Here is a 14,726-nt window from a genome sequence, read left to right as displayed (position 1 = left end):
TATGCATTGGCAATTATTCAGGTGTGTAGATTTCGACCCGTGGCCCAGCATTGGTAGGCGTATATCAGTTTGGAAAATCCTGGCTGACCCAGGTCAATGCGAATGACCTGACATTAGTTTGTTATTCACCCTCCCGGGATTTGTGTATTTGTGCTCGTGTGTTTCCATTCAGGACGATTACCTCCCCACAGCGTGTGCGCAACCAATCAAAAGTAAATCCATGTTTCAAAGTACGGTATTGATTAATAATCTATTCTACTACTAGAGTGACACCGAGTAGTGGACGTGCTTAACAACTGTGTCCTTTCAGCGGTGATGTCTGCTGTCTTACACGGATAAGAGGTTCCCCATGTTAAAGGATGAATTAATAATTAAATCCACTGCTCAGATCCATATCAAAATCTTTTGTTTCTTTAGGGAGTCATGTCACATCTTTACCAGGAAGAAATATGTTGTTGGAGTAAAGCTGGCAACAGTCAAAGCATAGCCATGTCCATTATTTTGTATGCATGCGGTAATGAAGCGATAATCCTGGATGTTTGATGGTGCACCAAAATAAAAAGGTTTCTCCACAGATCCATGTCACCAGTCCGTGAAGTCAAAGGATGTCTGTGAAGTTACTTTTAAGTTGTGCTAGAATAATAATAAAAACAACGCAATTGAACCGTGATGAAAAGATGCATTCATACATCAAGCATATTGTAACAACATATTTTAACATGTTATGAAAGTACATTCCAAAATTTTATGTTACTGTATGTTACAATATGAATTGTCAATTATACTAATAAGACAATACTAAGCAAAAAGATGTGATACATATGATGCATCACGATGATACATTGCGATATGTTACGTTGCAATATCCTGTGTAATGAGGTTTGTTAAGTTATGCTACATCCTTACATTTACGCTGCTATAATTTTTTTGAGGAACGATAAACGTCGTGACTTACAGTTGGGGGATATTACGATTTGTTACAATGTACAATATAGTCAATCAATAATAGATTATTGCCAGAACATTTTTCAACAAAAAAAAATGCAACTCAAAATGATATAACGTGAGACTGGTTGGGGCGGCACGGTGGCCGCACAATGCGGAGGTCGTGGGTTCGAACCCGGCTCCGGCCTTCCTGTGTGGAGTTTGCATGTTCTCCCCGTGCCTGCGTGGGTTTCCTCCGGGTACTCCGGTTTCCTCCCACATTCCAAAAACATGCATGGCAGGCCGATTGAACACTCTAAATTGCCCCTAGGTATGAGTGTGAGCGCGGATGGTTGTTCGTCTCTGTGTGCCCTGCGATTGGCTGGCAACCAGTTCAGGGTGTCCCCCACCAACAGTCCGAAGATAGCTGGGATAGGCTCAAGCACTCACCCCCCCGCTACACTTTTGAGGAGAAGCGGTACAGATAATGACGGGATGGATGAATGAGACTGGTTGCAGAGCATGATGTGACTTTCCAGTATGTTATGATCTGGTTCATTAAGTTATACGATGTTGCGGTAAATTCTGATTTCATAGGCGGTATGATAACTTTACATTGATATAAAATGAGGTATCATATACATAACAGTACAAAACTTGTTCCAACACGTTATGCTGCGTGACTATTAGATACAATGCTATAAAGGAGCGTTTGATGCAATTCTAGTCAGAAAAACGTAACAATGTCTTAAGAGTTAAACAAAGTTAAGAGACGATGCGACACAATAAGGTGAATTGTACCCCGAGGGTTTGGTGGACTGAGCATGTAGGAAGAAGCAACTGCTTGAGAAATGAAAAGAAAATTGCCACAATAAGAAAATTAGTGGAGGGAAGAGTTCCTGACACTAATGCTGGAGGAGAGAGATGACCATGCAGCTTTTTCTCTGGAGGCTGAGTAGTCATGCCTCAGTCAGCAGTCAATGTGTGAAACAACACTTTGAGAAGTCTCTACTCCATATAATATTCAATTATAAAAGTAACAACCGCATCATTGCACACCCATCATTTTCTAGGGTAGAAATAGCCTAAAGTGGGGACCACAGACAACTACAATTGGACCAAGTTCAAACATTTTCCCTTCCTTCCAATCAAAGTCAGCAAAGTCTTGAATTATCAGAAATTTCTTCTGATTATTCTGTGAGATTATCCTGTTGTGGTGTGTGTGCGTTAAGAATGATTTTTCTCCCCCTCGTTTCTATGATGCGATGTGGTAATATAAAATACATTAGAACTTAAGGCAACGATAATTATGATGCACTACGATACGCTATTAAAGTACGTTATGTTGCACTATGATTTTTTTTTTGTGTTAGTTTACAGCATCGTACATTATGATACGTTATTAGATGTTGCAATACGTTAAGATGTTTCATTTCAAATATGCTTGCTTTAATATATTACAATACAGTACATTTAAAGTACGATTTGTGATGGTGTATACTGCACCATGTCATTTTACAATATGATATGTAACTTGTGCAAATCTTAATGCATTACAATATGTTATGATGCTTTATGATATGCTGTCAAAGTATTTTATGTTACAGTATGAGTTACATTGCAATTAACTTTAAGATACACTGTGATGTTCTGATTTGCCTTTTATGCGAGGCTACATTCATTTGCTAAAATAATGGACCACGTAATTTTTTTATGTGATTTTTTTTTTTTTTGCCTTAATCATCTCCTCGGGATGCTAGCCACCTCTGTTATTATTGCATACACTCTCAGTTGAGCAGATCTCGCAAGATTATTATTGTTATTAATTATACTATTGAACATTTTTTAAAATAGTTTCCCTAATCATAGATGAACGTAAACATGTCGAGACTAGTTTTTTTGTGCTGATTCTGAATCTGTCCTACTTTTTTTGGTAAAAATAATAATATTAATAATATCAATAATATATAATATTTGGTAATCCTAATTAGACTGTTCGCCTATGGGATGTTCTAAACAGGTGTTTGATGAGAATTCTTCAACTTTCTCAGTCTTTTTGCCACCTGTTCTTTTTTCAAATGTGTTGCGGCCAAAGTTCATGATTATTTGCTAAAAACAATCAAGTTCATCAATATGAAGATTAGATATATTTTGTTTGTCATGTATTGGATTATATATGGGTTGAACATGATTTGCGAATCATTTTATTTAGTTTTCATTTACATTTTACACAACATCCCAACTTAAAAAAAATTTTGAATTAAGTTTAAGGTTCAGCAATAGGTGGTTATTTTTCTTAGCTATAAAGTACAATGCAAGGTGTAAGCTGTACTGCACCAGATTTTTTTTCGGTCAAACTCAAAACAAATGAAATGAAAATATCTCAAAATCTGATGTGCTTGAAAAAAAGTGAAGATATTATTTTAAAAATCAATGTCAAAAATATATTTCGGTTCATATGAAGCCATGTCATTGACTGTTAACCTGTGCTATTAATGAATATACACTGTAATTTAGTCAACATTTGGTTCAGTTGTTTCTAAAAAAAAAAGAAAAAGAAAAAAAGAAATAATGACGAGCCGTTTTAGGAACATGGCGAGTTGACACGTGAGGCGAGGTGTAATGCAAAAGTAAATCAACAAAGGTTGGGAAAGGTAAGATTTAATAAAAAAGGCAACTGCACAAAATGTATGTGATTAGAGAGAACCGTACTCACTCACTCTCTCACTCACTCACCCACTCACTCACTCAAGCAATGTGATGAAGGTGTTGCCATTTCCTCCTCATCATCTTCAACACGACAAGCTGGGTGAGGTCAACTCAGCATCTTCTCTGGCATCAATACTGCATATAGCCACTAAGGGGCGCTCCAGCACCGGTGCAGACACTCCCTGCTGCTCCGCGGCACAGAGCGATCATTCTGGCGTCTCTCACCAGCCCTCGGACGTCTCCAATCCAAATCATCCTTCCAACCGGAGAAAGAGGGAGCTCAAAAGAAAATACCACCATAACTGGTACGCAAGATGGAGGATTTTTGTTGTATAACTTATTCTAAAAAAACGACAGACGTTAAAAAGCACGCGTGACGGTTCGGCGTGTGCGCAAGACGCTCGGAAGCATCCGAAGATGAGAACTTGAGGAGCCGCAACTTTTATCGACTTTCAAGTCCACTCGCTGCCTCTCGTCTCCATCACGCTTGTGCGGACTGGTGGATTGTTTGTGCGCGTTTGGAGAACAATACAACACAAACTGAGTGTATCTTTTATCCTTTAGGTTATGTTTTGAGGAGTCGAGGGAAAATTGCTTTTGCGCAAACAACAACAACAAGAAGAAAATGTCTGGCTGGGCTTTGTGGTTGAAAATGGAGAATAAATGAAATCTCGGGATTAATTGCCAGCACGACGACAGGTAGGATGCGTCTCACACTTAATTGCAATGTATGAAGTTCGTGCGTGTGCTATTTTGGGAGGAATCTGTCACATTAACGAATATATTTTGTGCACTATACAATGTTGTCAACTCATAATAATGATTCCAATAATGAGGATGTGTTGCATGTGGTCTTAAAAGGGTGCCTTGGTGCAGCATCTCTCATCATTTCGAATGCACGAAAAGGCTCTTTCTGTCGTGCCTGCACTACATCCATGTTGAGTGGATGCAGAGAACAAGTTGCTACGTGATCTTCAGATCAAGCGGCTAGTGTGAAAGACCCCCCATTTACAGCAGTGTCTCTATCGTCTCAATAGCAAAGGGTATATACTATACTTTTGTCAACCATGACATGATGCACAAGAATTGTGTCCATTTGTGTCCAACACAAAGCCACGCAGTTGTTGCTCGGGGATGCTTCACGGGTTTGAAGGAGCAAGGGGAAAAGAAAAAAAAAAAAACTTCAGCTCCACACTTGGCTCAGCTACGTACAGCATGCCAATGATCGGTCTGGAATCCTTAAAAATGACCACACTGCGTCATTTAACATGACACCCATCCGCTATAGGTGAAAAATTCCAATATAGAGAAACAATGTAAAAACTTGTTGCAAATAGATTATTTGCTCCCATATGCGCTATCGTATGTTTGAAACATGGTGATCATTATTCACTTGAAATCAAACTGGAAATTGGACCTGCAGTTTAAATCCAGTCTATATTGATGCATCCCACTATAAATTATGTCAGTATGTAACAAATATTTTCTTTGTTGAACGGATACCTCTTATGTCCAGATTTGGTCAATTTTGTATTATTTTCACAAATATGTTTTATTGGTCACTCAAGTGGGTGTGTTATTTTTGCAAGTTATGGCTTGCTCTCTTCAATGATCAACATATATGTTGTTGTTTTCTGATGGGGCGGAGGTGGGGGGGTTACCTGAAAAGTGTTGATTTTGGAGATGCCAGGATGCCAACTGGTGCCAGCCATATGCAAAACACCACCAACTGCTTTCGACACAACAGGACAGGAGAGGTGTGAGGTGTTAAACTTTACACACCTCATCAGGGATTGACGAATTCCTATGTTGGATTTGCGATCATGAATATTGCACGTGTGTAACATTTACATTTGGCAGCCCAACCATTTTCAGCCATTTGAGTGAGAAAAATCTCACTTAACATATCCTAAACCTGCGGTCCTCCACCAAAGGTATTGGTATGTGACCCATTTGGGACCAGAATGCAGAGACAGACAGAAATGAATAAAATCCAATTATTATTTTTTTTTTTTACATTGCCTCTGCCCAATACAAACCTTCCATCCCCATTGATAACCTTCCGAAGAGCAATAAGTTGGACTCTGTGATTATATAATGGAGAATCGTGATGTTACATGATGAGCTGTGAGCTTATTTATCCCATAAGACATGCTGGAAATCTGCACGACTGTAGCCAATCAGAGTACATCCTTCCTTTATAACTTTGGTTTGCAAGTTGATGTGAACAGAATCCACCAATGAATGAAATAAGTAATTGTAACAATGAAATGCTGTGCATCTACACGCACTGCTGATGGCCAGCCATGACTTGCCGTAATCTTCTGAAGACAAAGCTATTTTTACAAGTGGAGTTCCTTCCCATCGCTTGAATGACGTCATCTCCAGAGTGATGCTGCCGTTTTGCAGGGTGTCTCGGCAAAAACAAGAAAATACAACAAACCTGTAGAATCATTTGAGCTAGTAGCATCCAATTGATGAAATGGAAAGTGTGAAAATGTGAGCAGAGTTTTTGCACAGCCTGCCTACGCAAACATTAGCATTTTGTCACTAATAACTAGCTGACTGGACAAAAGCAACAGTCAATTGTGTCATCTTTTGCTTATTCACATTTGCAAGTAGCAATGATGCTGATGCTAACGGTAGCGCAAACTGGTTACAATTGTGGCCACTGACTCGTGTTAATGTTTATGCATTCGAGCAGGGGTGTCAAACTCATTTTTGTGGACGGGCCACATCGTAGTTGTGGTTTCCCTCAGAGGGCCGTTATGACTGTGAACCCATATAAATGTGTGATCATCTTACGCTTTCAGATACACACAACAAATTGATGGAAAGCCAGTTTTGAAACCCGAAGCCAGTAAGTAATTGTTTGTTCAACAATTTTTCAATATATTCTAAAAACGGAGGATTGGTAGCAAACAAATGGCAACGTCAATGTTGTTAAAAGTCAAGAAAATGTGCAAGAATCAGTAAGTTGATGCACTTCGTGGGCCGCATAAAATGAGGTTGCGGGCCAGATTTGGCCCCCGAGCCATTGGTTTGACACCTGTGCACTACAGGGTAAATTAGTCGCAATATCTTTCAAACACAACCGATAATTGGGCCTCTGGTGACTTTGATCGTAAGTGGGAAACTAGGATCATATTTGTCTCAATTACACCGTTCTACGAATATTGACAATTTCTTTTTAAATTAGAGATGCAAGTTAACTTTTCTTGATCAATGTTCTGCACTGATTGCAAATCTGCCTTTGTTTTTTTTTCTCGAGCACATCAGGTATTCAGAATTATAATAAAGATGATGATGATAATAACATGAATAAAAAATGAAATCTAGTAAGATATTTAGCAATATTTAAGAATTAAGCATTAAGTTCAGCCGCAGATTTTTTTTTCCTCAAGCACCATCGCTACGAATTTTCATGCATGATAAAATTCATATTGTGCAAGCTTTTATAGGTCAAACTTAAAGAGCAAAAATGAAAATATCTCCAAAACCCAATGTGCTAGAAAAAAAATAATAAGTTTGTGAAATCAGCTTCAAATGGGACACCTAAAGTCATCTTTGACTGTCGACCAGTATTAGCTACCATTCCGGTTCACGTCCCACTAACGGGATCCGCAATTCAGCCGAATCCAGTATTGGCCACACAATAATAAGAATATGCAATCAAAGATGTTCAACAGGTTACGGTTGTCTCTACGGACTGTTTACCAAGCAGATTGGGTGGGAAAAATCACTCATGCATACCCAGACCGCAGGATAATTGCTCAGGATAATCTTTCAGACACATCCCCAAATGAGCACTTCTGAGACCACTCAAATATGTCCTGATTGTTGTTTTCTTTCTTAAAAATTATATGACAGGAAGAGGTTGGCCTTTTTTTCTGTGGCTCAACTGTCTCCATGCAAGTGAACCATTGGTTCATTTGCCAGACACATTTTGGCACTTTGGGGCCACTCTCTGTTTAGCGTTTCATTTTTAGGGGGATCCATCCGGTGGATTCGAAGCCCTGTCAGTGACTGTCGTTTATTCTCTTCAAGAGACACCAATGTGATTTGCATGAGCCTGTCTCCCATCTACGTGTTCACCTTGTTCTTGCTACTGTCCTTCATCCTTTTTGACAACTGTTGTCAGGTCAGCTGTTTTTTTTCCCCTCCCCCACCATTAGCAGCCTGTCCTCTCTACCTCTCCCCTCAATTAGCGCTATCGTCGCATTTCATCCTGCGGAGAGCGCATGGTAAGAACCTTACACGCCTATTGCGGGCTGATGCAATTCAGCTGTGATTAATTGAAGACTCCGAGGAGAGTCCGAGGAGGCGTAGATCTTTCCCTTTCTCCCCCCACTTTGTCGCCCCACCCTTGGCTGACAGGAGAGCCATTATATTGTTTTATAGATCGCCATCAGTAGCCCTTGAAGCTGCCTGCAGCCCACTGTTGTCCTGGAGGCTTTTATTGTGCCGCGTTATTGGTCGGTGTCGCTGACAGGCGGAGCAAAGGCCACACTGAGATTAGTGGAGACGGAGGCTGAGTGACAGCAAGTGAGTGACAATAAGGTGCTGGAATCAGGTTGGCTGGTTCTCGCTCAGTGTGAGTATCGCAGTACGAGCAGTGGCCTACAGCAGCGCCTTTCGAGAGCTCTCTTTTTGTATTTGTTTGTTTCAGTATTTGTCATGGTTAATACACACCTGAAAGAGGGATTTTGGCTTTCTTTATCCACACGTGAGAGCATCACTGTAACTTAACTGCCAGCTCGAGTGCATTTTGACTGCCATCTTCACGACCTGGTGAATATTGTGTCATATAACAATAGAAGCTCCAAAACTAGTAAAAGAAAGAGTCGATTTACATATACAAAAGGAGTAGAGCAGGTTTGGCTCTTCTGTTATCCCCAAAAAGTTTCATTCTTGCTTTTTTTCATTCTTGAGTCATCAACACTAGAAAATGCGTTTTCAAATTGGGGAGCTTGTTTCAAGTTGGGTTAAGTCAAGGTGCCAATATGAGGAAATAAAGGTTATATGATCAGCTAGCTAAAAAAAAGTTTGGTAATTTGACAAGATGGTTGACAGCACCTGTACTCTCACCAGTATAGCTGTCTCACAAGGTTAACATATTTTCATTGACAAACAATTCTAAAAAAAAAATAATAATAAAGAAATCAACATTCAGAGAGAAATCACAGTCAGGGCATTGCAATTTTCACTTTTTAAAAAGCAATTTTGGCGCTACAAACAGATGCTGTCGGCAGGCCTCGGCAAACCTGCTTGAAATGCATGAGCCACCAGGTGATTTCCAGAAGAGGAGGAGGAGAACGGCGAGGATGAAGAGGCTCGTCTGGAGTTTTTAAGGAGCCACCGCAGGCTGTATTTGTGTTCTCCGCCGGCTTGCCGCTCGCGCTGTCAGATCAATAGTGCGTCACATGGGTGTGTTGTGTGCCTGTGTGATGCCGAGCGAGACTTAAACAATGCATGCATTCACGTCAACACTTTAAGTGTGTACACTCACACGGGATGAATATGCATACATTTGTAATATGCAAGAAAAGTTCATTGGTTTCAGTATAGTGGTCCCTTGTGTATTCATTTAGTTGTTATTGCCTTATTTTGCGTGCACTCAACAGTCAGTTGAATAATTTCTTGCTGAAGAGGTGCGTCTCAATACCTCTGCCTGCATATTTGCGCATTTATTGAACCGAGTACAGCAGCAGCAGCAGCCCTACAAGCAAAATGTCATCATCCGTCCCTCAACCGTTTTCATCATTCGCACGGCAGTTTGTGAGCAATAAAAAGTCAGCCCATCTATCTACATGTTCAGTCAAGACAGAAACATGTCTGCGTGGATGTGTGTTGGTCGGCTAATGTGTTGAGCAAGCAGTTTGTTCCACCTCTCTGTGCGCCATCTTCAGCCGGCGGCCGTTTTAAGGGGAAATTGGAAGCGTTGTGGCACTTCCTGTCGACGACGAGGACAAAGAGGAAGAGGTGGAGGAGGAGGAAAGGCACATGGCGTGTTTTATTGATACTATTTAAGGGGAGCATGTCCACAATGGGCCCGGCTGCGATGAAGTGTAACCGCAGACAAAATACATGAAGACAATAAACAAACAAATTGGTTTCCTGGAAGCCAGCAGTGGCCCGCACGCTTACTCATGCAGCCTGATGTGGCAAGCTGTTTCTCCCACCTACCTCGGAGATTAAACTCGGAGAGGAAGGCACAACTCCATCTCTTATTTATTCAGCCTAATTTGCAGTGTGCATGTCTGCTGGATGAGTGTGTATGAAACCGCGTGTGGGCGTGTGTGTGTGTGTGTGTGCGTGAGCGAGAGAGAGAGAAAGGGAGGGGGAAAGAGAGTTCAGGACTTTAGCAGTGTCTCTAAAAGGTCTTCAATCCTGTTCCTCGAGGGAACACACCTGATACAAAAGATTAGGATCGTTATCTAGCTTCTGCAGTACTTGCTGATTATCTGATCATTTGAATCAGGTGTGTTGCATCAGGGAGAGATTGAAAACAGACAGGACACCAGTCCTTGAGGAACAGGATTGAGGGCCCCTGGTCTAAGGCGGCGATGGTAACGCACTTGCATTCTAAAACAGAGGTCTACATTACACTGATTACTTTTATTTCTTGGGATATTTTGGCACCGGTAACAATATCACAGCAATTCCGTGAACCCCTGCTTATCCATGTAGTCCCCTTAGAGGCCACATGAGGGCATCAAAATCCCTGGCTAAAAGGAAAGTAGTTACTGCAGTGGTGTCAAGGACGTATTTATGAATGATGCATTTCAAGCCAGAGACAAGTTTAGGATTAGCCTGTGTTGTTAGTGGAAGTTACGGGCAGTCTGTTTGGCATGTGCATGTACATATGCAAGTCAGGGGTATTGAATTTTCTCTTGTAAGATGACTGGTTTAGAGAGAAATTGGAATGTTGGACAGCAATCTCTCATGTTTTTTTTTCCGTTTTGTGTTCCTTGCTTATTGTCTTCGTCGTAATGAAAGAAATTAGTTCATTATGATATCCGTTGGAGGCATAATTACCCGTGGGGCAAAGGAAAAATTGTCAAACAGTGAACTGCTACAATTTGTGGGGGGAGTGGGAATTAACTCAAATTGCGAATAATTACCACTTCTTATAATTGCCGTTCTTTTATTCCCCCCAACATCAGTCATCTTGGAACACTACTATAACTGAATGTTTTTGTCAATGGCCCAAAAATGCTGTTCCACAAAACCCTCCTTCCGCCAGCCAGTTGGGGTCAGCCGGTCCGTCCCAGTCACCGCCACCACCATAATACCAGGTAGTTGTGTCACGCCGTCAGAGGGCCCCTGATGGCTCCTCCATCCTGCGGGTAATTCGCCAGCAGCATGCAAACCAGCCTGCAACAGCTCTATGAGTGGCTGCTGCAAGTCAATCAAGTGACAACATTTCCCAATGGATGATAGGTGGGAGTATAAATTATTATTATTTTTTTTTTAATACCACAAGAGCAACCCATACCTCCTTCCAGATCGACTGGTAGCACACAATCGACGCAATGGGCACTCCCGGTCTTGGATATTATGCTTTCTCGTTTGGGTGAATTCACTCATAGGATTTAATAAAATTTTCCTGAAATCTTTGACATTTGAGGTATGAGTCCTTGAGATTGTTTGTGTTCTGTTCCGAAAGTCACGTCCAACAAATATGTGAAACTCGTTTTGGGGCTGAGACGTCAATTCAGAAGCACAGCACGATGAGGCGGACATATTGCTGCAGATCTGCGCATTCTCTTTATAAGAGGCGAGTGTGGTGGTGAAGCCAACGTTTGAGTGTCGATGTCTCGTATCATGTCGACGCTGTGAAAGAAGCCGCTCGAGGGCAGCAGCTGTTCACGCTTCACTTTCATCTTTTGGAAGCCTCCTCCTCTTCTTCTTTATCCTCCTTGTCCTTATCTCAAGCTGGTACCCAATGGACATCTTCTTTCATGCAAACGCAACATTTCTCTGGGCTGATGAATGGTGTTAATGTTGTAGTTTTAGAAGAGAGTCAACAATGGTAACAATGTGGAAACACAGTGGATTGTTTCCCCCCCCCATTAGAGTTAATGGAAAGTGAATTAATCAGTTCCCTTTGTTGTCTTCCGCTTCATCTTCGTCTTCCTCGTCAACACGTCCTCATCAAGATCTGTCTTCTGCTTTAGTGTCCTCCGCAAAAAAAAACAAAAAAACGTTGTTGACTCTTCACCGTACAGCAAGTGATTGGTGTCATGGAAAAACTGCAAATCTGAATATATATATATTTTTATTGAACCACAAAAACACGGTGCCAATGTCAAAGGAGAAGCCGAGTCCCTCAAAGTGATGAAAAGGTGTGATAGTGTGGGTATTTAATACGGCTTGTAAAATGGTTTTGGTCACATCGCTTGGTAGTCTTCTTCGTAGGTGTCGTAGTCATTCTTTTTGGCTCACTCTCTTCAGGTTGTCATCATCCGCTTCATCGTCCATATTCTCTGTCATCATCTTTTTGGCGATGTTGTTGCGCGCTTTCTTGTCTTATCTTCGTCATATTCTTAAAAGCAGCCTCCTTTGTCGTCTTTGTGTTCTTCAAAGTCGACTTAGTTTTGTTGTTTTCGGCTTCCTCTTCGTCTTCCCTTTTGTATTTTTCTGTTTCTTCGTTTGTCGTCTTTGTAATGCTCTTCTGCTGCTTCGTCAACTTATTTACCTGTTCTTGCGTCTGCTTCTTTGTAATCTATGTTATCTTCTGTCCATCTTGATTGTAGTCACTTTGTTCTCTTCCAATTCTTCATCTACGCAGTGGTGGTTGGCGGGCAAGGCCTTCAAGGCCTTCTCTGCTGGCCTAACATAATCAAGAAATCATGATAATTTATATGATAATAAATCTCCGTCCAACTGAAACATTATAGTAAAAAAATGCCCTCAACCACAATTTCATCTTAATTGTATAGCTATTGACTCAATTTGCGAGCACTTTATTACGATGACGTGCAGTGTGATTTTTTTTTTTTTAGCAGCATGCCAGTTTACCACTTTTCACATAAAAAGCAGAATTAAACGCCTTGCCTCGGAAAAAACAATTTACTTCTCCTGACCTTGCTGTTCTCTCTGGCTGTCTTTCCTGCACGTGCGCACACACACACACACAAAAATCACAAGGTCCCTCACCAACAATATCACCAGCAGCAGTCTCAGAAGCGTGCGGCGGGATTAATTTCTCCTGGGCTTTGGTCGCGGGTGCAAGAAAATGAAAGGGAAGGCAACTCAGGGGAAGCGGTCCACATGCACCTCGCCTGATTCTCGCCTTTCCTCTCTGCTTTGCATCCACCTCTCGCAAGTTTGAGGTCGCCACGCTTATATTTTCAGTTGTTTACTGTAAGGGCAAACCCGGGTTGAGGTATTTCATTGTTCCATTCTGCATTGTTGCAAATATTAGCTGCACGCTTCTTTATTGAATAGACTCTACTTGTGTAGGTGTTTTATTTATTTATTTATTTATTTATTTTTATGTTGTTTTGCGGGGAGCATTTTGGATCCATGGCCAGACCAAAAAAAAAAAAAAACATTTTTATTTAAAAGCTCTATGACTGGAATCCGTTTACAAAGGAGACGGCAGTTATTGAATGAGCACTTGAACTGCTTGATGTGCTTCAGGTCGTTCAGATGCTGTAAGGACAATTAAAGAATTTCTATGAAAATTTGGAGTATATTTGTGCGGACTGTTCTGTTGTCTATCTTTTGGTGGTGTTAAAGGTGATGGAAGTTTTACTTTTTATTTGCTTATATTCAAATAGTTGGGTCTCTGAATAGCCCGCTCACCCAAAAAGAATAAAAGTAAACAATATATCTTTTGCCATTTGCTTATTTCCTAAACGGGGTCGTCACAGGTCTTCGAATTGACAAACTAACCACCCTGACATGAAATTTCTCTATAAATGGCTTGGCAGCTCGATTAGGCGAAGGTGTGCCATTTTAAAGGCTCTATCATGTCAAAGCCATAAGGTAAGCAGAGCTGCAGTGTAAGCACAGACTAGAGTCGCTGTTATCAGCGTTAGCTTTTGCTAAACAAACCATATACAGATATTTGAGTAATTTGCTGTGGGGATGGGCGCGTTTGTGTTTGGCGATGTGTCCTCTGCATGCATCAGATGCAATTTGGTAGATTGGTGATGAAGTACTGCCTTAAATCACATGAATATGCATAAATTAGCCAGTTGTGGTTTCCTGCAATTGCCATTTATTTGCAGTCTGGACTTGGAAGGGGGAGATTTCATCCAGAATTTTCCAATAACGCAAAAGTGTGAAAGGGAAAGTCAATTCCCCCAAAAATCTTTGCAATAGTATGTTTTATGTATCGTCACTAGTCTAAACATGGCATTCTGATTAATATTGCAGTTGAGGAATATGAGTTAAGGAACACAATCCACCCGTTTGTAGACATCGAAGAGGGTGGCCATTTTGTTGACTGAAATTCACAGTTGATCAGGGCTCAACTTGTCATGTCATTTTCAGTCGAAAGAAAATGATAAAATGGCTGCCCCTTGAGATGATCAAAACCGGGTGGATTTTTAACTCATATTCCATAATTCGACTAGACGGGCTAATCGAACAAATTCTTGTGAACAAATCTTTGGGGTTGACTTACCGTTTAAAAGACAAAAAGTTGCTATATTTATTACTAGTCACTTTTTTTCAATAGTTGGATAGTTTTTTAATTTTTTTATTGTTGCAACACCCCAGTTCCACCCCATCCATTGTAGCTACAAAAAATAAAATTTTAAAAAAAACCACAAAAGAAATATACAAATAAAACAAAAATAGCATTAACAAAATTTTGCTCCCAGCGCTTGACTTATATAACCTCACTTCCCTCTCAATTTTTCTGCTTTGGTCATCTGATGAGCATTGAGATACCGGTGGACTTCCATCCTTCTTCGAACACCTCCTTCCTTCCTTCCAATATAATCCTCCTGTTAACAGAGGACAACTCCTCTCTCAGGCGCTAATTCATTTACACATATTCAATAATTCATATCACCGGCCCTGCCCCAGGCATCCTGCCGCTGGCGGGTGTGTCTGCATGGACACCTTTTGTGCTC

At 40.9% G+C, this 14,726-nt stretch overlaps 1 protein-coding gene across 1 annotated transcript in view; it reads left to right on the top strand.

The window, feature by feature from the left end:
• The first annotated feature begins 3,833 nt into the window (after nucleotides 1-3,833).
• The window catches only part of tafa3a (TAFA chemokine like family member 3a), a 95,907-nt gene continuing 85,014 nt past the window's right edge, over nucleotides 3,834-14,726 (top strand). The window contains exons 1-2 of the mRNA XM_088309005.1: nucleotides 3,834-3,938; nucleotides 4,198-4,332. The gene's annotated coding sequence lies outside the window, so the exon portion shown is untranslated. The remainder of the gene's footprint in view (nucleotides 3,939-4,197; nucleotides 4,333-14,726) is intronic.

Source organism: Idiotropiscis lumnitzeri, chromosome 11 (assembly GCF_059441095.1).
Source record: "Idiotropiscis lumnitzeri isolate Australia: NSW breed Sydney's pygmy pipehorse chromosome 11, RoL_Ilum_1.0, whole genome shotgun sequence".
Taxonomy (NCBI): domain Eukaryota; kingdom Metazoa; phylum Chordata; class Actinopteri; order Syngnathiformes; family Syngnathidae; genus Idiotropiscis; species Idiotropiscis lumnitzeri.
Note: the sequence above shows the minus strand (reverse complement) of the source record. Positions and strands in the feature narration are given on the sequence as shown.